Raw genomic sequence first — 23,856 nt, 5'->3', positions numbered from 1 at the left:
CGTACGCCCTTCCCAATTTTGAACCATGCAGTGTTCCCTTGCTCTGTTCTGATGACTGCTTCCTGGTCCAAGTATAAGTTTCGCATTAGAATGATCAAGTGTTCTGGGATTCCCATTCTTCTCAGAGCCAGCCATAGTTTGTTATGATCTACACAGTCAAATGCCATTGCATAGTCATATATGGAATATAGCCAGATCAATTCAACTGTATGGATCAGGAAATTAGTCCTCTAACTTTAGAGTTCTGCTGCTAACTAAAAAGTCATTAAGAGGTGCCCTGCAAGGTGGACTGGGGGAGGGTTTTGAGAGGGGAAAGGAAGAAAATGTGCAACAGTGAATGAATAATAAAAAAAACCCCTCCAAACACAAAACCTTTGTAGTATTTAAAAGAATTTAAACAAATGAAGTCTGAGGGGTTGGGGGATGGGGGAGTGTCAACAGTTTGAATACACCAGTTGCTCCATGGAGAAAAAGATTTATAGTCCTTGAAGCCTGACAGGAGATGACTTATGAATCAGAACTGACTGGAGGACGGCAGGAATGATTTGAATTTTTTAAGGGGCTTGGACTACGGTACGGCATTGTTGTTATGTGCCATCAAGCTGACAGTGACATAGAGACCGGATGTACAATAGCTGTGAAGCCTGCCCTGTCCTGAGCTAGTTTCAGTGTCTCTGACACACCCCATCACCTCAGTTACCCTGACAATGCACCTCGTCTGGGGGCTTCATCTCTTCTAGGTTTCCTAAAGTTCTCTTAATTCAGACTACACTATTTATTTCTCTAAAAATTAAGACTGAAAGCCCTAAAAACGATTCAGGGATTGAAACACAAACTTAAACTTTAAAAAAAAAAATACAGACTGAGCAACCTTTTTTGCTTTACATTTAACAAAAACTAATACAGATTCTGTTTATAGTTACATGACAACTTTTTTCCATAGTGTAGAAATTAGGTTTATAGGCTAAAAATATAGGCTACTTAGGAACATTAAGTAAAAAACTTTTAAAGAAAGAAAAAGTAAGATATTTTTAGATCATTGTCAAATAATAAACTACTTTGAAGGCCTGAAAAGAACAGTGACTTTCAGTGCATTGCTTGTTAATTTTGCTGCTGAAGAGAAAGATGACAGCAATCCAAGGCAAGGTGGTATAGCTGACAGAAAAGGGGTGTTAAAGTCTGAAAGGCCCGGGTTTGAAATCTAGCAGTCTAGGTGATGATCTCAGTATACTTTCAAAACTCTTGTAGGATAGGCATTTAGCACACAGAATGCCCTCAAGAGAAGACTAAAACTAAAATAGTATTAATTATTAGTTGCTACTTATTTAGTAAGCACACACACAACGGTGTTCTCATATAGTTTACATCATTAACTTTATAATTTGTTCACATAGATTGTTTTGTTATTGATTGCCGTCCAGTTGATCATGACTCATAGTGACCCTTTGAACAAAAAAGGCCTGAAGCCTTTCTAGAACTATCGTTATTTCCCAAAGTTCATCATTTCCAGAGGCATATGGTTTAAGAAGTGGATGCCATTCAAGGTAAATAATATTAGTAAAACTCAATAGCCTACCACAATTGTAGTATACATGCTAATATTGAAATTTGAAGTCTTATTTTTCTCCAAAGAAGACATTTATAATACTTATATTATTCTGTTTTACCAAGTAAAACTGCACCAGCAACTCTGTGAGAGAAAGCTGGACAATCTCCTCCCATGAGATTTATGCCTCTGAAAATCTGCTGGAGAGCTATGTTTTAGTTCCGACTCCATGGTACATATCAACATTAGATGGAACTTAATAAAGGATAATGATTATACCACAAAGAGAAAACAACACTATTCAGATGTTAATAATGCATATCTCTTATAACATAATCTCATGCTGTGCAAAACTGTTCTTTTATTGAGTGTATCAAACATATAAGTCACAAAATTTTGGTATATATGTATTTATATTATTTTTTTAAAGGCCACAGGCCCACCCATGCTTCAAGTTCTCATTGGTTCCCAGCAAGAGGCTTCAAGCCAGCCAAATATGATCCAGAGATTTCCCATACCAACATAGAAAGAAAGCACCTCTATTATCTTGCTCAAACCATACCTTTAGAATGGAAAAAACAAAACCCAAAAAACAAACAAACAAAAAACCCTAAACCAAAACACACCTCCACCTTTCAAAATGTTGTTGTTGTGTATGGTTGAGTTGGTAACCAACCTATAGTTGACCCTCTGGTAGTTTTCAGAGGCAATAGTCACATGGGATTTGATTGCTCATCTTTCTCCCATGGAGCAGCTGGTGAATTCAAACCCTGTGCCTTTGAGATTGTAGCACACCTTCCTGCCATTAGGACACCAGAACTCCAGATGTATACCCAGATGCACCTTGTCTCTATACTTTTCAATCTATATGCAGAACAGATCATTCAGGAGGCCAGGCTTTATAAGGAGGAATGTGGCATCAAGATTGGAGGAAGACATCCACAACCTGTTTTATACAGATGACACAACCCTGCTTGCTGAAACTGAGGAGGATCTGAAGAGCTTGCTGTAGAAGGTCAAAGGACTGTAGTTTTCAATATGGATTGAAGCTCATCATCAAGAAGACAAAGATTTTCACCACTGGGCCAATGAGTAGTATCATGATGGACAGAGAAGAGATTGAAGTTGTTAACAATTACAGTTTGCTTGGCTTCACAATCAGCACTTTTGGCACCAGCAGTAAGGAAATAAAAAGGTAAATTGCACTGGGTAAATCTGATGTTAGGGACCTTTCCAGAGTACTGAGAAGCAATGATGTTAGTCTAGAGACTCAGGCGCACCTCATCCAGGCCAAGGTCTTTGTAATTACTTGCTTTGCATCAGAGAGCTGTATAATGACTAAGGGTAATAGAAGAACTGATGAATTTGATTTGTGGTGCTGGAGAAGAGTCTTGACCATAACATGGACTCCCAAGAAAACAAATAGGTCTGTCTTGGACATAGTGAAACCAAGTTTCACTTGGAGGCTAGGATTTTGAAGCTCTGTTTCACATAGTTTGGGTATATGGCCAAGAGAGACTGGTCCTTGGGAAGAGGCATCATGATTGGAAGGGTGGAGAAACAGTCCAGGAGAGGAAGACCCCAGATCAGATGGATTGATACAGTAACTGGGGCAATGGGGTTTGGTGTATTGAAGTCCGTGAAATTGGCTCATGACAGGGTAGGCTTCAGAGCTATTGTAGATAGGGTCATTACAAGTCACAGGCAGCTTGACGGTATATAACAACAAAAACAACAACACTTCAAGAATACATATTTTAGCATATTATGTAAATCAATACAGGGGACTGACTTTTCGTCAATTTATCTTCAATTATGGGAGTAAGAAGTCTTCATTTAATTTTTAAGAATGATCAGCACAATGATTTGTGTATTTTGGGACTTTGTCATATTTATTTGATAATTGACTGTTTTCTTTGTATTAGCTTCTATCATGTTCTCCAGAGCAGCCTAAGATATGCAGCCTGATTGTTACTTCTTCATTGCATGAGATACATGTAAAACAGACAGGGATAATGAGATATAAAGATCCTTACAAAGACAAAATGATGCCCAACAAAGCTAGAAAAAAATAGCTATGCATACTAACTGAAGAACTCATCTGCTTACAACAGAAGAGACATCAGATGCTTAAAATCAAACCATTAAATATCTAAGTAAAATGAAATCACAAAACCAAGTAAATCAGATAGAAAGAATTATTTGTGAAAATATAATTACAATAGAAGAAGGAGAAAAGAAATGTGAGAAGAGGGGGAGGTAAGGGAGGCAGGAGAAAAAAGAGTGGTCTTTGAAGCTCGAGATACATCATAACTGACTATGAAATATTACTGCTGTTGTTAAGCACGTTGAATCAACTATGACTCATTGTAACCCATGGGAAACAGATCAAAATCTTGTTTTATCCTGTGCCATTCTAATAATTTCCACCAAGCTCAGTTACTGTGTACATTTAGAATCTTTCTCTCTTTCAATGACCTTCAAATTTCCAAGCATGACAACTTTTTCCAATGATGGGTCCCTCTTCACAACATGCCCGAAACATGTAAGACAAAGTTTCACAAACCTTGCCTCTACTTGTACTTCCTCAAAGATAGATTTGTATGTTCTTTTGGAAATACATGTGATATTTAATATTCTTCACCAACACCACCACTGAAAGGCATCAATTCTTATTTGGTTTTCCATATTAATTGACCATCACATGAAGTTACTGGAAATATCATGGCTTGGGTCAGATACACCTTAGGCTTCAACGGACATTGTTACTGTTGGGTACTTTAAAGAGACTCATTACAAAAGATTTTCAAGTTGCAATATGTATTTTTACTTCTATATTGTTGCCGATCCAAGGAAAATGAAATATTTGATAACTTCACTCTTTTTTCTATCATGATGTTGCCTTTTGGTCCAGTTGTGCTGATTTTTATTTTAAGAAAAATAAATGACTATTTTTTAATTATTGCACATTTTCTTCACTCTTCCCCTCCTACTCCTCCAGCCCACCCCGACAATGCATTCCTTGTTATAGATTATTGTCATGTATATAATGCCTAATCATATATTCCTTTCAGACAGTTCTTTCTCTCATTTATTCTAATGCTGTGTTACCTACCCAATCTTTCTCATTCTCTCCATAACACGTCCTGCACCCCATCTGTCCTACTTTAAACAGCAGTCTTATGTAGTGTTTGTCCTTTTCTCATTCAGCATAATGTCCATGAGGCTCCCCCATGTTGTGTAAGATTTTATGAGCTCATTGTTTTTCAATACTGTGTAATATTTAATTGTGTGAATGCTCCATAGCTATTCTATCCATTCCTTTGTTGATGGGCACTTGAGTTGCGTTCATTGCTATGGTATTATGAATAACACAGCAATAAACATGGGTGTACACATATCTGTTTGAGACCTGGCTCTGGTTTCTTTAAGGTATATTCCCAGTAGTATAATTGCTGGGCTGATTTTTACTTTTTTTTAATTTTTTTTTATTTTTACTTTCTTGAGGTTGGGATGTAACCCATATTAAAAGCTGCATATTTGATATTCTATTTTATATTCTTTGATTTCTTCAGGAAGTGCTTCCCATCTTCACTATGTGTGAGCAAGGTTGTGCCACCAACATAACACAAATTGTTGATGAGATTTCATTCAATATTGATTTCACATTTTTCTTTATATAACCCATCATCTTCAGCATGCAGATTGAATAGGTATGGAGAAAAGATACAACATTGACACACACCTTTTCTGACTTTTAAACCATGCAGTTTAAACCATGCATGGTTTAAAGAAGAAAAAATACATTGATGATATACTTACCATTAAGTGATAAATAAAACTGATGTTTACAACAGAGACATTCAATAAGTAAAGAAGAATCTTTGATGAAAATAATGGTGCGTAATTATAAATTTGAGTGAGTTCATTGCTTCATTCTGTATATGAGAAAGAATACTCCTACATTGGTTTGGATTAAAATTATTCAAATCAGAATTAAAACATAAAGGTTCATTACATAACATATTTTATAGTTATGTTCATTCCTTAGCCCCCTGTTACATTGAGTCTCCTAATTGGGGCAGTTGAATTCTGGAGAGTAAGTGTTTTTTTGGTTGTTTTTTTGTTTTGCATTTGTTGTTTGTTTATATACTTCAAAGTTGGATGTAAACTGCTTGGGCATCTTTTATTAACAATCAAGTGTAGGCTGATTAGTCATTTCTGATTGTTAACTATGAGCTGTGGTCTGTAAGCCTCTTCTTTAAGCAATGAGGACATGATGGATAGGCCTTTCTATTTAAAAGTTGGTTGGTGTTAACTGTGTTTGGGAGAACACTCTTATAAGTGTGGTATAGCACTTGTCTGTCAGTTTGCTGTACTGGGATAACTTGGGATTGCTTTGATACTGAAATCTGTGCTACTGGTGTATCAAATGCCATAAAGGTTACCCACGGTGAACAAGTTTTGCTTTAGCTCCCTGACTAAGAAGCATGATGGGCCATCAACTTTCCAAATAACAGGCCATTGAAAAGACTATGAACAATAAAGAGGATAATTATAGTAGTGTAGTGGGAAAGCCCCAACTGGAAGTCAGTTTCAATGAGGAAAAACAGTAACAGATTTCATTTAGTAATTGTAATATGGAATATATGTAGCTTGAATATTGGTTAAAAATCAAATGGAATACATGAATATTGACATACTAGGCATTAGAGAGATGAGAGTGACCGGCTCTGGCAACTCTGAATCAGATAATCATATAGTATACTATGCAGGGAATGAAAAACAAAAGAATGATGTTGCATTCATAGCAAGAAAAGTCAATATCAAATTGTATCGTGAAATACAATGTTATGAGTGATAGGATAATATCAATATGCATAGAAGGAAAACCCCTTAACAACTATTATTCAAATATATACTCCTACATCTAGAGCCAAAAAAGAAGAAATTGAGAATTTTTACCAAATCTTGCAGTCTGAAATGGACTGAACGTGCAATCAAGATGTGTGACTACACATGACAAAAAAGAAATGATGCCTTTGAATTGTAATGCTGGAGAAGAGTCTTGAATATACCATGGACTACCAAGAAAACAAGTAGGTCTGTCTTGGAAAGGGTGAAACCAAGTTTCTTTTTGGAGGGTAGGATTTTGAAGCTGTATCTTTAGGTATGTAGCAAAGATAAATCAGTCCTTGGGGAAGGGTATCATGCTTGGAAGGGTGGAGGAGCAGTGCAGGAGAGGAAGTCCCTGGACGAGATGAATTGATACAGTAATTGGGGCAATTGGGGTTGGTGTGTTAGAATTAGTGAGACTGGCTCAGGACAGTGAAGGGTTCAGAGCTATTATACATAGGATCCATAAGAGTCGCAGGCAACTCATTGTCACATAACAACAACAACAACAATGATAACTGGTGACTGGAATGCAAAAGTAGAAAGCAGTGAAGAAGGAATGTTGTTCTTGTTATGTGCCATTAAGTCTCCTGTGGTCTAAAAGTGATAGTAGTTGGAAAATAGGGGCTTGGTGATAAAAATGAGGCTGGAAATAGAATAAATACATTTTGTATTTACAATGATTTATTCATTGCAAATACCATTGATTGTTTTTGTCTTTTTTTTAAAGAGACAAATAAATACATGTATCTCACCTGATGGGTTGCATAGGAATCAGTTTGACTATATTTGTGAAAGAAGTCATTGGAGAAGCTCAATATTGGCAGACAAAACTAGGACAAGGGCAGACTGTGCATCAGCTCATCAATTACTCATATGCATGTTCAAATTGCGGTAGAAGAAAATGAAAATAAGTCCACAAGAACCAAGATATAATTTTTAATCAATCCAATCTGAATTTCAAGATAATCTTAAGAATAGTTTTGAGACCCTGAATACCAATGATAGAAGACCAGATGAGTTGTGGGTTGATATCAATGATAGCATCCATGAAGAAATCAAAGGTCATTACAAAAATGGAAGAAAAATAAAAAATTGAAATGGATGTGAGAAAATACTGAAGATGGCACTGGAGAATTGAGAAGTCAAGCCAAAAGGAAAACATGTTGAAGTGAAAAAGTTGAACAGAAGATTTCAAAGGAAAGCTCCGGAGGCATTGAATGTGGAAATATTATAATGGAATGTGGAGAGAGCTGGAATTGGAGAATAAAAAGGGAAGAACTTGCTCTGCGTTTCTTAAGCTGAAAGAATTGAATATCAAAATTAAGCCTCATACTGCAATTGAAAGATGCTTTGGGCAGTATATTTAATGACTCAGAAATCATAAAAAGAAGATGGAGGGAATACACAGAATTACTGGAACATAAATAATTGACTGACATCGAAAAATTTCAGGAAGTATTTATATACAGAAGCTAATGGTAATGAAGGAGGAACTAGAAGCTACATTAAAGGCATTGGCAAAAAATAAAACCCCAGGAATTGATGGAATACCAGTTGACTTGTTTACATTGCAGGTGCAGCCTTGGATGTGCTCCCTAGTTTATTCAAGGGAAACTTGAGGACAGCTGTCTAGCCAATGGATTGGAAGCGGTCCATCTTTGTTCCCATTCCTGAGAAAGGTGATCCGCTGAATGTGGAAACTACTGAGCAGTATCATTAATATTGCATGCAAGCAAAATACTGCTGAAGATAATTCAGAAACAGCTAGTACAGTACATAGATAGGGAACTTCCAGAAGTTCGAGAAGGATTTAGAAGAGGCCATGGCACCAGCGATATCAATAATGATGTCATATGGATCCTGGCTAGAAGTAAGGAATACCAAAAGAATGTCTATTTGTGCTTTATGCTTTGACTGTGTGGATCATATCAAGTTGTGGCTGACACTAAGAAGAATGTGAATCCCAGAGCACTTAATCATGCCCATGCAGAATCTATACCTTGACCAAGAGGCTTTTGTGTGAAGAGAGCAGGGAAACACTGCCAGGTTTAAAATTGAGAAGGGAGTACATCAGGGTTGTATCCTTTTTCCATATTCAATCAGTATGCTGAACAAAATACCTGAAAAACTGGACTCTATGAAAAAGAGAGTGGCATCAGGATTGGAGGGAGACTCATCAATAACCTATATTATGCAGATGACACAACCTTGCTTGCTGAAAGTGAAGAAGACTGGACTTAAAACACTTGTTGCAGAAGATAAAGGAATGCAGACTTCAATATGGATTGCATCTCAATGTCATGAAAACAAAAATTCTTACCACTGGACTTATAGGCAATATCATAATGGGTGAAGAGGAGACTGAAAATGTCAACAGCTTCATTTTGTTTGGATCCACAATTGACGCCCTTGGTGCCAGTAAAGAGGAAATAAGGAGACAATCTGCAGTTAGGGAGCTTTCCAAAATATTGAGAGGTAAATGATGTCAATTAGAGGTCTAAGATGTGTCTGATTCAGGCCATACTCTTTCCAATCATTTGCTAGGCATCTGAGAGCTGGACAATGAATAAAGATGACTTTAGTCTTTCAGCCGTGGTGCTGGAGAAGAACACTGAACATCCCAAGGACAGCCAACAGAACAAATGGATATGTCTTGAAGAGAGTGTACACAGATTACTCTTTGGAGGCATCACCTCACATACTTTGGGGCATGTTTTTAGGAGGGGATAATCCTTGAAGAAGCACATGATGCTGGAATGGGTGAAGGGTCGGCCAAGGAGAGGAAGACCTTCAACCAGGTGGATTGACATGGTGACTGCTACAATAGATTCTTAGTTATCAGGAAGTGTGAAGATGGTACAGGATAGATTTTTACTTCACTATGAGTTGTACCCAACGTCATCTAACAACAAAACAACGGTTATCACATCATTGTAATGTTTTTTTAGAAACTGTTAAAAACTGTTGTAGTTAGGTGATGTCACATCAAGTGCAATTTATAGTAACCCTATGAACAACAGATCTGAACCCTGTTCTATTGTGTGCCATGCTTACACTTACAGACACATTGGAGCCCACTGTGGCTGTCACCGCATTCCTATTCTTCACCAACCCTTTACCTTTCTGAGCATCATCAGGGGGAAAAAGTGACAAACTTTTTAATAACTGAAACATGGAATGTATTTTGCTTCAATGTTAAAAAGCTAGAACTTGTAAATGATGAAATGAACAGATGAACACTGATATGCTGGGCATTACTGAAATGAGATGAACTAGCTTTGGCCACTTTGAACCAGATAATGATACAGTATACTATGCTGGGAATGAAAAACAGAAGAAGAATGGTATTCATTCATAGTCAAAAAGACAATTTCAAGTTCTATCCTGGAATACAATATTATAAGTGATATTATCCATATGCATACAAGAAATACCTGTTAATACAACTATTATTCAAATACACATCCCTATATCTAGAGCTAAAGAGGAAGAAATTAAGAATTTTTACCAAAACTTGCAGTCTGAAATGTATTGAGAATGCAATCAAGATATGTTACTAACCACAGGTGACTGGAATGCAAATATTAGAAAGAGTGAAGAAGGAATAGTTGGAAAATAAGGGTCTGATTATATAAATGACCCTGGAAATAGAATGAATTTTGTATTTTCAAAGATTTCTCAGTGAAAATACCTTTTTAAAAAGACATAAATGACTTTACACATAAACCCCACCAGCTGGGCTGCATAGGAATCAGACTGACTACATCGGTGGAAGAAATCATTAGTCAAAACTAGGCCAAGGGCAGGCAGACTGTGGGTCAGACCATATGCAAGTTCAAACTGAAGCTGAAGAAAATAAGTCCACAAGAGTCAAGATACAGGCTTGAATCTATTTCATATAAATTTCAATGATTATCTTAAGAAAATTAAAATAAGTAAACAGGAACCAAGGTATGATCTTGAATTAATTCTATCTGAATTCCAAGATTAATTTAGGAATAAGTTTCAGGCATTGAACACCAATGACTGAAGACCTGATGGGTTTAATCCTTGATATCATCCATGAAGACAGCAAAAAGTCATTACAAAGAAGACAAAGACAAAACTGAAATTGATGTCAGAAGAGACTCTAAAAACTGCACTAGAGTTTCAAGAAGCCAAACCAAAGGGAAAACATGCTGATGTAGAAGAGTTAATAGAACTACAGCTGAATATTTATATACTGAACTCTCTTCCAGTTACCAATCATTGTGGTATGTGATGAAGTGAAGCTGGGAGAAAATAGAATCCATCCTGCAATGTAAACAAGTCAATTGGTATTTCATCAATTCCTGGGGTTTTATTTTTGCCAATGCCTTCAATGTAGCTTCTAGTTCCTCCTTCATTGCCATTCGCTTCTGTACATAAATACTTCCTGAAATTTTTTGTCATTTTTTTTCCTAAATAAAATTTTTATTTTATACTAGCTTACTTACAAAGTTTGTATATATTGTTTTTCACACCAGGTCTTTCCCATTTCCTTTACCCAATCCTGCCTCCACACATCTAATTGTGTGACACCCCTCCCCATCCTCAGTCCTCTGCTCCTACCCTTCCTTTCCCCTGCTGGATTATCATATATGTTTAATAGTTATCTTTCTATTTCTATAATAATGGTCTTATACAGTATTTGTCCTTTTGGGACTGAGTTAGTTCACTTAACCTAGCTTTATATTATGAAAAGTAATGACCAAAATATTACAACCTTTTATCACTGAATTTATAACCAATCTCAAATGCACATAACTTGTTATTTTCAGTGAATAATCATAAAAGTTTCCATTCATATAAAAATGTATACTTATTGTATAAATGTCACATTCCATTAATTTAGATATGTATGGAGATACATAGAAAGGGAGCTCTGGTGGCTTAGTGTAATTAATGGCACTGTCAAGGCAAAAGAATATGATTAAAAACCATTAGTTGCTCTGGAGGAGGAAGATGGGCAATCTTCTCTGAAAATCTACTGGCGGTCCAGCTATAGGCTGGTTCTGATTTGATGATATAAAACAATAGCAACATATATTTAGTTGTTGTTATTGTCATGTGCCATCGAGTTGCCGGTGACTCATAGAGACCCTATGCACAACAGTTTTAAACCCTACTCTATCCCATGCCAATCTTAATGTCTCTGACACATCTATCACTGAATCTGTCCACTTCATCGAGGGTCTTCCTCTCCTGCGCTGTCCCTCCATCCTCCAAAGACTGCTCCCTCCTTGAAGCATGTCCAATGTATGCCAGACAAAGCTTCAGAATTTTTGCCTCCAAGGAGCAGCCTGCCTTCACGCTCTCTAGGCTGAACTTCTTTGTTCTAGCAGTCCATGGTATATTCAATACTCTTCTCCAGCACCACAGCTCAAAGGCATCAACTCTCCTTCTATCCTCTCTAGTCATTGTCCAGCTTTCTGGTGCACAGCAAGTGATTACAAAGACCATGACCTAGATCAGATGCTCCTTAATCTCCAGACTGACATCATTGCTCTTTAGTACCATAGAGAAGTCTCTGCCAGCAGACTTTTCCAATGCAATTAATCTTCTAAATTTGTGGCTAGTTAGATTAAAAAAAAAAAAACCCAACAAAACCAAAACACATACACACACACACACACACACACACACACACACACACACACCGCTGCTGTGGAGTGGAGCAGGCTCCTGGGGATCTACTGCGTAACAGAATGAAATGCTGCCTTTTCCTTTGTAATCTTCACGACCATTAGAGACGGTTTGAGACCATCGCTGAGTCCACTCTGTTAAGCCTCTTAATGAGGGTCTCCTTCCCTCACTGACCTTTTACTTTACCTGACATGATGTCCTCCTTTAGTGATCCATCCTTCTCAATGTTATACAAAACATAATGCTATCTTGTGACCTATAGATTTTTCTTGACTTATTTTTAGAAGTAGATCACCACCTGGATTTCCTTCCTAGTCTGTCTATCTTTATCTAGATATTCTACTTAAATCTGTCCGTTACATGTAATCCTGTGGTATTTGAAATACTAGCATAACTTATAGCATTACAACCACATACAAGTCGCTGCAATATAACAAACTGATAAAAATGTGGTGATTGTTGCTGAAAGCTGTAAAGTTGAACAGAACACATAGTGACCCTATGAACAAAAGACCTGAAGCCTTTCTATAGCTATAGTCGTTTCTTAACATTCATAGTTTCCAGAGGTATGTTGGTTAGGAAATGGATGCCACTCCTGCTTCCAAATCTGTCTTAAATTGGGAGCTCTACCAAACACTGTCCACCATGGGTAACCGTTATGGCATTTGACATCCAATGGCACAAGGTTCAGCATCACAGCAACCCCAGGTTACCTCAGTACAACAAATTGACAGAAGAGTACTGTACCACTACCAACTAATAAAACCCATGCAAAAGCTGCTAGCAATATTGTAACTTAGGCTTTAAGATTTCTCAAAGATTTTAATAAATGATTATGTCAAAAAAAATCACGCAAGATAAAACAACTTAATCAGTAAATCCTTTATCCTTTCATATTCTCTAATATTACGTGAAACCTAGAGTTAGAAGGGGGAAAAAATCAACCATGTTGATGTGAAGAGGGGGGGAAAAAGCATTCTAAATTCACACGAGATGACTCATAACAGAAAATTCATAAAACAATCACATATAAATTCTTGAAACACTTTGCTCAGGAAGTGTTACCTGAGCTGTCATTTTATGTTTTAGAATCAGACAAGATAGTACAGGAATTCAAGAGATCCAGATGGCAATAACATTCTAAAGAACTAAAAAAAGGTACATCTGTCAAATTTCATGAGTTAGTAGTAGTAACATCTCATGTTATTTTCCAGTATCCTGCTATTTGGTAAATGTCCCTATTTTAATATTTCACCTTCCCTATATTTGTGCATGATAGAAAAATCATACTTCAATGTGGGTAGATTATATTAGTACAGCAAATTTGTACTTTGGGTATTTCAAGAAAACTGCATACACATACAGAGTGATATTATCTAAATAACTTTCTTTACAGCTGGTGTTATGAACTAATGATCAAGAACTAACACACTATGACTCAAAGCAATTTTACAAACAAAAGATCTGAACTGTACCCTATCCTGCGCAATCTTTATCATCTCAGATAGAGTTAAGCCTGTTGTTAGGTGTCATTAGTCAGTTATGACTCAGCAACCCTATGAACATCACGGTGCTCTACAGCAAACTGAGCTTGCACTCCACCATGGAGAGGGGCTCGCCCACACCTCTGCTTTGTGAGGAATCATGAAGGATATCTTCAAATCCAATAGTCTCATCATTCACCCTCAAAATATCAATTGAGAGGTTAGAACTTGGAAGACATGGGAAATCCTGAAGCTACTGCATGGCCTTGAATTCCATGAACTTAGAAAAAAATGGGAGACATTGAACCTACTGCATGGCCTTGAATTCCATCTGCAGCTTCGGAGGACCAAACAGACCCTGGATGTTTCTCAGGGTGGAGAAGTTATTTTATCTTGGTTGAGCTGGAAATGTTTTTTCGGATAACTCACAAGGATGACTGGGCAGAAGTTCATTTTTCACACAAGAAAACCTTTAGAAAGGTGATTATGGTTTTCAACAGGGCCACTTGTGAACAGTTAGTTACTGGGATGTTATCTTTCAGCTGAGATCTAAGTCCTCTGGCATTCCTGAGCCACTTGGTACAGCACTAATTGTTATCCACCCAAGTAGGACAGAGAACATTGCCTTCATAGACTAGGTCATGCCACTTGATTTAGATGCTTTCTGAAACTCCTCCTAAGTGCCAAGTCCCTCAAGATGTTTGGTTATAGCTAAGAAATTGTCCTACCTTTGCCTCTGTATGCTCTATTACATGCACTGCTGTTATGTAATTCAATTCTTCTAGACTCGATTTAGTTTGGTTAAAGGAAACACTCATGCCATGGCACATAACTATGAAACTGTTTGACACACAAAAAAATGTTGTCAGGTGTCCTATTTCGCACTGGGTTTCATGATAAAGCCATTTTCACTGATTTTTAAATGAACAGTTATGGAAAAAATTTGCAAAATTTAACCCTGCAATGAAATCACAATCTTAACACACCTGGATATTTACAGACTTTCCAAACATGGATTTAGAAATTAAAAAAATTAATTAAATTTAAATTTAATTAAACAGCAATTAGAAACACCTATGAACCCAAGTAGGATCTAGCAGTTTCCTTAATATTTATAAAAGTTTCTTTTTGAAGTCTTAGTTTAGATAGGTTCCATTTAGATATGAGAATGTTTTATGTGAATATATTCATAGGAGGCAGAATAGCTTCGTTTTTTATTACTTTTCTTCTCATCCAGCCGCTGCGGGGTTTCGCTCACCACTGATTTGATGAATGCAAAACACTTGGGTGCCACGACAAGAAGCACTATAAAAAATCCCGAACATGTATATTCAGTTTTCAAATAAGAAATTGAATTACGAAAAGAAATTCTCTTTAGAAATTCTAGTATCGCGTGTTCTGGCAAGCTGTGTTCCCTGAGGCAACGTAGCCAATGTAATGTCATCAGTTTTAGGAAACATTTTATGGCATCGCTGCAATTGCTTCAATACTTTTAAGAGAAAAAAAATTCTTATGAGGCTTGTTGATAAAAGGACTTTTTCATATTCAATTTGCCTTTCAAATAAGTAACATCAAGAAATCTGAGTTTGCCTTTGAATTTATCATAGGTAGGTAGTTCTTTTGTTAATATTTTTACCCTCTTTTCAATATATTAGAAATCCTTTATATTTTCACACAAGCCTTATAGATTTGAGGAAGAAGTTAGGGTCAACTTGAACAGGACTGTGTAAAATGAGACATACATCCTGGGACCATGCTTGAAAGAAAACTGAACTAGAAGAAAAATTACATTCCTTGGCTTTGAGAATTTTTATCTATCTTTTTACTCTCCATGTTTTCATTCTAGTTTGATAAGTGGCCTCGTTACGTTAAACATATTATGAGGATAAAATGAGATTAAGATTTATTAGAGTTTCAAATAAATTTAAAACAGCAGCTAGCATTAATTTATGGTTAACTATATATGAGCTGTGGTATTGACGAAGAGTACTCAATATCCCACAGACTGTCAAAAGAAAAAAGTGTGTCTTGAGAAAGTGTGGCCAGATTGCTCCTTGGAGGCAAGGATGGCAAAGATTTGTCCTACAGATTGTGTGCATATTGTTAGAAAGGACAATTCTTTGAAAAGAGACATATTTGAAAAAGGGAGAGTCAGCAAAAAAGAGAAAGAAGGGTGTTGCACATGTAATGGATTTCCAAGAGAAAAAGCAGGTTTGTCCTGCAAAGGGTGAAAACTAAGTTGGTCCTTGGAGGCAAGGGTTTTGAAGCCCCTTCTCACATACTTTGGGCATGTGGCCAGGAGGTATCAGTCCTTGAAGAAGGATATCGTGCTTGGAAGGGTGGAGGGACAGCACAAGAGAAGAAGAACCTGGAGGAGTTGGATTGAGGCAGTAACTTGGGGTAATGGGATTAAGTGTGTTGGAGACAGTGAGGTTGGCTCAGGACAGAGTTCAGAGCTATTGTGCAAAGGATTGCTATGAGTCACAGTTGACTCAGTAGTACATAACACTATCACAACAACACAGTTCACTGAACTGACATGCTCTGTACTTAAGAGAAGGAGCCTTGGTAGTTCAGTGGTTAAGTGCTTGCCAGTTAACTGAAAGGACAACAGCTTAAAAAGTTCCAATTTGTTTTTAATATTTAAATTATTCTACTAGACTTGAGAGAAAAAAAGTCATAATTGAAATGTCTCTCTAATTAATAAATATTTATTTAATAACTACAAAGTATTTGAAAGCTTACAGGATATAATTAACCCAAGCAAATATTAGTGAAAATGTGAGATGGTCAAGCCCATCCAGAAATGTTCTGGAATATCTGGTAACAGTCTGAAAAACTGGCCATGCTGTAGAGCACAGCTCTGATCTCACACATAGAGTTGTCAGGAGTTGGAATCAACGCCACAGGAACTAGAAGGATGTGTGCATTTCTGGGGGGGAAAATGGCTAAAACCCGCTAGTCATTTGAAGAGACATAACATACAAATGGATTTTAAAATGACCCTAACTGGTAGGGACCAGCAGAATTTGAGTTTGGAAGGAATGGCTAGTTCTATGGACTCTGCATACCCTCATAAAGGTAAATTTCTAAAATAAGAATTAACTATAGTTTCATGTTGATATTAAAAAATCTAGTAGCTTAGTCTTCCCCATTCACGTACCAGTTTGAAAGGTGTACAAATTTTATGGTGTTGTTAGCTACCATTGAGTCAATTATGACTCACAGTGATGTGAACCTTGTCATATTCTGTGCCATCCTCATCATTTTGGATATACTTGAATCCAACATGGTATCTTTGTCTTTTTAACATATTTTATTTTAACGGTGATTTTAACAAAACTTTACAGAAAAGTTGGATTTCCATTCATTCATTGCTGTACATTTTCCCCCTCTCCCTCCATTCCCCTTGCCCAATTCACTTTCTTTTCTTTTTAATATTCATTCATTTGCTGCCCCCAGCCCTTTTTGCAATGTACCTCTTCTAATGGGTTACTATCATATACATAATGCCTAATCCTAATTCTTTTTAAACAGTTCTTTCCTTCATCTATTCCAATGCAATGTTCATTATCTCTCTACTCTTACCCTATTTTCCTCCCAACTACATATATCAGACCTGCTTTAGAACAGTGGTGCTATGCAGTATTTGTCCTTTTGTGACTGATATATCTCACTCAACATAATATCCTACATGGTCACACAGATTGTGTACTGTTTTGAGTCCGCTGTTTTAAGTGCTGTGTAGTATTCCATTGTAGGAACATCCTACAGTTTTTCTATCCTTTATCCATTTCCATCATTTGTTGATGGGCACTTGGGTTGCTTCTATCATCTTGCTATTGTAAAGAATGTAGCAATAAACATAGGGGTGCATACCTCTCTTTGAATGCTAGTTCTGATTTCTTTAGGATCTATTCCCAGTAGTAGCATTTCTGGGTCAAATAGTATTTCTATTTCCAGCTTTTGGGGAAAGTGCCAAATCATCTTTCATAGTGGTTACACCATTTTACACTCTCACCAGCAGTGAATAAGGGTTCTAATCTCTCCACAACCTTGACAGAATTTATTGTTTGCTGCTCTGTTGAACTTTGCTATTGTTGCTGGGGTGAGAAGATATCTCATAGTTGTTTTCATCTGAATCTCTCTGATAGTTAGGGATTTTTAGCAATTCTAAGGATCAGCTCCTCCTTACAACATGCCCAAAGTATATGAGATGAAGTTTCACCATCCTTGCCTCTAAATAGCATCCTAGTTGTACATTCCCCAAGACATATTTGTGTTTGGTTGTCTTTCTTTCTTTTGGAAGTCTATGAGATATTCAGTATTCTTCTTTAACTAATAAAGGCTTGAAAGCATGAAGATGTGAAGGAGAAACAAGACTAAATTGAAACGAATAAATTTTTTCTAGATATTTAAAATGTGAGGTATTAGCAGTGTAAAAAGAAAGTGTAATCTACCTATTTATAGAATTAACCCATTCCACAAATAACAAATAACTACAAAAATGATGATGTCCTTTATAGATGTACCTTAGATTTCAGAATAGCCTATGATTTAAAACGAATGTGATATTGTTCTTAACAATTGATACTTAGGATATCCAACATCATAGAGACTACAGAATAATGTTCTTTAGTAGTCAATATTAGACTTTTATGATCCAAAATCATTCCTGAGAAGCAGCAGAGAATGAAATAATCACTGGGATAAATGCATATCACATGACTAAAAATAATGACCACTGAATTTGGCACAGCAGGAAAACCTATCCATTTTTATTACTCTACAACCTGAATTCCTTTATGAATATTATTTTTCTCTTTAAAAATAAACTCTTTACCATCTCAGATCATAAAAAGTATTTCATGATATAAGAAAAACATCAAATTTAAATAGAAAAAAAGGAAATAAAAATAAGGGGAGTCTTAAAACCTGGACTTCCCCCTCTCCCAGGTTATTTGCCTAAAAAATGGATTTTGGATGATTTAGAATGCATCTGGCTCATCTGAATACTGTGTAGCTGAATCCATCCACAAACCTGCCTGCTGAAGCTAAACACAGTGTTTTAGGGATTGAAACAATGAATGAAAACTAATAAGCCAACAACATGGCTTTGGAAACAAACAAGGCTATATTTTTGTATAAATGTTTGCATAAATAATAATTAAAGTAATAGAAGTCAGGAATATCTATTATTAAAAACAGGCCTATAGAGACATTTCATTTTTTGTATTAAGTTAATTTTTTAAAAAATTTTTCTCGACTAGTTTATTTACAAAATTAGAATATAAATTTCAACAAATTCTTTCACTCTCCCTCACCCCCCACCCATCAAATTGTACAACCCAATGATTAATACCCTCCCTCCCCCTGCACATCCACATCCCTCTGCTTCCAATCTCTCCCACCCCTCCTGGATCGTTTTACTCATTTTATAATAATGGGTTTACACAATATTTATCCTTGTGGGACTAGAGACATTCCTTTGACGTAGAAATCATTAAAACACTTGAAGGTAATTTTGTTTAGTATTTAAATGTGTCCCTTTTTACCTCTGCATAATCTCTATTTAGGTTCATGAGAAAACAATATAACATTGTTAAAATTTTCTATTCAATTGTTTTTATGACATTACATAAGAAGAGAGATGAAATTTTAAAGTGCAATTCAAGAACTGCTTAGAATTTAAGGTCAATCTTTGTTAGCTCTACATATTCCACATTATTTACTTCTTTAGCTTCTTTTCTCCATTTCCATTCTCTCAAACATCAAAGCTGAGGGAAATCGTGTGTAAAGAGAACATATAAGTTAAAATGAATTCAGATAAACCTCAACAAAACTTTATTTTGTTTAAAACAAAGCTAACAAAAATAACAATTTACTTATTATTGTACCCTTTTTGAAGACCTTTTAACCTTTACTTGTTAATTAAGACTCAACTGAAGCATAGCACAACAATAATTTCTTCCAGACTAGAGAATGAATGGTAAGCAGTTTCTTTGAGCAAGTTTATTCAAGTTATCAACAAATACCCATAAATATTGATAGTCAATGTGATATTGACATTTTAATGCAGAAGTGATTAGTTATTAGGATTCAGTACAAAAATAAAATAGGATTAATTACCTTATTATAATTGCTTCAGAAACAGAATTTATTTTGAAATATCTTTGCAGTATTTCTTAAAAAAAGAAATCTAACCGTAACAATCCCAGAAATCTTCAACTATACTATTACCTTTATGATGCTATTTTGAGTTATTTGGTTGGTTATGACCCTTAGCTTTTGTTCACTTTATTGTCCTTCTACAATTGGCAAACAGCAAAAAGCAAGAGTAAATGTCCTAAGTTAAGAAGAGTCTGGGTGGCTTTGAAAGAGCAGTATCTAAGAACAAAATGTAATGATTGGAGGAACTTAAGCTAAAGTCTTCACCACACTAAGGAACATAACTATTCTGTTTTCCATGCTCAGTTGAAAATACTCAATTCTTCATGGTAGAATTGAAGACAGGAGAGCAGTGGAAGAGAATTTCAAAAAGGATTTGAAAAGGCCTATGTCCAAAGACATGCTGCTTGGGCTTTTAAGGATAACAAAATGACTAACAGATGATTTTATAGATGCTTGATTTACAAACAAAACTAATAATGACTTACTATTTATCTATCAGATTAGTAAAAATGAAAAAGCAATGAATCATTCACTATAAGCAAGGACATACTAAGTAGATACTGTTTGTTGTTGTGTATCATCAAGTTGGAATCAACCTATAGCCGACTCTCCAGTGGGTAATCAAAGGCGGTAAATCACATGGGAGGAGGTTGCTGGTGAATTCAAACAATGCATCTTTGGGTTGGCCAGGCAAGTCTTTCCTCTTATTTGAACCAACAATGAACTTCCTTGGTACTAACAGTGAAGAGGGCAAGAAATTTATGGCATTGAGCAAGTTCACTGTCAGGAACCTCTCCAAAATACTGAAAAATAGTGATGTCAGTTTGAAGGGTAAGTAAGGTATGCCTGATTCAGGTCATATGTTTTCAATCATTTGCTATGCATCTGAAAGCTGGACAATAAATAAAGATGACAGAAGAAAATAAAGATGCCTTTGAATTGTGCTGTACTGAATATCTCATGGACTGCCAAAAAGAACAAACAGGTAAGTCTTGGAAAAAATGCAGTCAGAGTGATCTTTGGCAGCAAGGGTGGGAACGCTTCATCTCTTATACTTTGGACACATTGCTAGAAGAGAATATTACTTGGAAAGGGATTACATGCTTAGAAAGATGGAGCGTCAGTGGAAGAGACGAAGACCCCAGTGAGATGGATTAACTCGGTGATGTCACCAATGAGGATCACACAGTATAGGACAAGGTCAGGTCTGCTGTATATAAAGTCAAGTCATATTCAACTGTGCAACACGCAACAAGAAGCCATGAGAACTCCCTAAATTGTTATTATGAATCTTGTTGTTGGTATGTGTCATTGAGTTGACTCTGACTCATAACAACCCTATGTACAACAGTTATAAACACTGCTCTATCCTGAGCCAAACTTACTGTCTCTGACACACCTACCCCCATTACCTCAGTGACTAAATCAATCCATTTCATCAAGGGCCTCCCTTTCTTGTGCTATTCCACCACCCTCCCAAGCATGATGTCCCTGTCCAAGAACTAGTCTCTCCTTGCTGCATGCCCAAAGTATGTCAGATGAAGCTTCAGAATACTTGCTTCCAAGCAGCAGCCTGGGCGAATCTGTTTGTTCTCCTAGCAGTCCATGGTATATTCAATACTCTTCTTGAACACCACAGCTCAAAGGCATCATCAATTCTCTTTCTATCATCCCTAGTCATTATTCAGCTTTCTGACACATAGCAAGGTATTGTGAAGATCATGGCTTGCTTGGATTAACTGGCTCCTTGGAGGCAAGGATTCTGAGGCTCTGTCTAACATACTTTGGGCATGCTGTGAGGAGAGACCGGTCCTTGGAGAAGGACATCATGCTTGGGAGGGTGGAGGGACAGCACCGGAGGGGAAGACCCTCTATGAGGTGGATTGATTCAGTGACTGGGATAATTGGGATGGGAGTGTCAGAGACAATGCGATTGGCACGGGACAGAGTGGAGTTTAGGGCTGTTGTACATGGGTCGCTATGAGTCGCAAGTGGCTCGACGGCACATAACAACAACAACAACATGCTAACACTGTTGCTCTTCAGAACTCTGGAGAGGTCCCTGGAAGCAGACTTTCCAAATGCAATTCATCTTTTGATTTCCTGACTGTTTGTACCAAGAGTGTTGACTGTGGAGCCAAGCAAACTGAAGCTGTTAAAAAATCTCAATCTCTTTACCGTCTACCATGATGCTGCTACTTGGCCCAGTGGTGAGAATCTTTCTTGATGTTGAGTTTCAATCCATATTTAAGACTGCAGACCTTGACTTCCTGCCTCAGGCCCTCCTCAGTTTGGCAAGCAAGGTTGTGTCAACCTCATAACATACGTTGTTGATGAGTCTTCCTTAAATTCTAAAGCCATATTCCTATTCATAGAGCCCAGCCTCTCGGATGATCTGTTCAGCATACCGATTGAAAAGGTTTGGAGATGGGATACATCCCTGGCATGCACCCTTCCTGACTTTGAATCACACAGCGTTTCCCTGCTCTATCCTGAGGACTGTCTCCTAGTCCAAGTATAGGTTTCCTATAAGCACGATCAAGTGTTCTGGGATTTCCAGTCTTCTCAGACTTAACCACAGTTTGACATTCCTCTGAATATAACTGTTATAATTTTTCAGCAATACATATTTGATATATCTAATAAATTGTGAAGTATATATTACATTGAATACACTTACATGATTTCCACGCACTTTATTGACAAAGTCAATGCAGCAACAAACTCAAGTATGTTAGAAATCATAAGGATGGCAGAGGATAGAACAGGATTCATATCTATTGTTCATAAGGTCACTCTCAGTTGTACTTGAATTCATGGCACTTCAAACAGGATTTAGAAGAGGCCGTGGCACCAGGGATATCATTGCTTATGTCAGATGGATCCCGGCTAAAAGGAAATAATACCAGAAGAATGTGTATTTATGTTTTATTGACTATGTAAAGCCATTTGAATGTGTGGATCATAACAAATTGTGGCTGACATTGAGAAGAATGGGAATCTTAGAGCATTTAATTGTGCTCCTGCAGAACCTCTACCTGGAGCAGGAGGCCATTGTGCTAACAGAGCAGGAGAACACTTCATGGCTTAAAACTGAGAAGAGAGTGTATGAGGGTTGTATTCTCTCTTGATACCTATTCAGTCTGTATGCTGAGCAAATTGTAAATTATCCAAGAAGCTAGACTCTCCAAGGAGGAGTGTGGCATCAGGATTGGAGAGAGACTCATCAATAATCTATGTAATACAGATGACACAATCTTGCTTGCTGAAAGTGAGGAAGACATGAAACACTTGTTGTGGATCAAAGAATAAAGCCTTCAGTATGTATTGCATCCCAGTGTCAAGAAAATAAAGATTCTTACCACTGGACTGATAGGCAGTGTTATGACGGATCAAGTTTCACCTTGCTTTGATTCACATTAACACCCTTGATTACAGCAGTCAGGAAGTAAGGAGATACAGTGCACTAGGAAAATCTGCAGTTAGGGACCTCACAAAATTATTGAGGAGTAATGATGTCAGTTTGAGGACTAAGGTTGGTCTGATTCAGGACATGGTCTTTCTTATTACTTGCTATACATCTGCGAGCTGGAAAATGAAAAGGGAGTATAGAAAAAGAATTGACATCTTTCAGCTACGGTGCTGGAGAAGACAATGAACATTCCATGGATGGCCAAGAGAACGAATAGATATTTCTTGGCGATGGTACAGCCAGAGTTTTCTTTGGAGATAAGAATGATGAAGCTTCACCTCACACACTTTGGGCATGTTGCTAGAGGTGCTATTCCTTGGAGGAGGACATGATGCTGGGAAGGGTAGAGGGTTGGTGAAGTGTTAGGATGGCACAGGATAGAATAGGGTTTAGATCTTTTGTTCATAGGGTTGTTGCAAGGTGTTCTCAACTTGATGGCACCTAACAGCAACAAAAACTAACTAATTGTACTGACAAGTTTAATCAAGTGCACAAAAACATGCATCAGGGTTATTGGTTGCAGCTTGGGAAATTTAAGTTACAGAAGTATGTCTTGGTAGAAAACTGCTTTTTAAAATGAAGTGAATACATAGGTTGCTGTTGTTATGTGCCGACGAGTC

General features: G+C 36.9%; 1 protein-coding gene and 1 pseudogene across 1 annotated transcript in view; both read right to left on the bottom strand.

The window, feature by feature from the left end:
• CPNE8 (copine VIII) overlaps window positions 1-23,856 on the bottom strand; it is a 400,491-nt gene that overhangs the window by 77,572 nt on the left and 299,063 nt on the right. The gene's annotated exons all lie outside the window — the stretch shown is intronic.
• On the bottom strand, window positions 13,685-15,348 carry LOC102876327 (annotated as a pseudogene).

Source organism: Elephantulus edwardii, unplaced genomic scaffold, assembly GCF_000299155.1.
Source record: "Elephantulus edwardii isolate Elephantulus edwardi_28Jun2011 unplaced genomic scaffold, EleEdw1.0 scaffold00065, whole genome shotgun sequence".
In the NCBI taxonomy this organism is placed as follows: Eukaryota; Metazoa; Chordata; class Mammalia; order Macroscelidea; family Macroscelididae; genus Elephantulus; species Elephantulus edwardii.
This window is presented reverse-complemented; position numbering and strand designations above follow the sequence as displayed.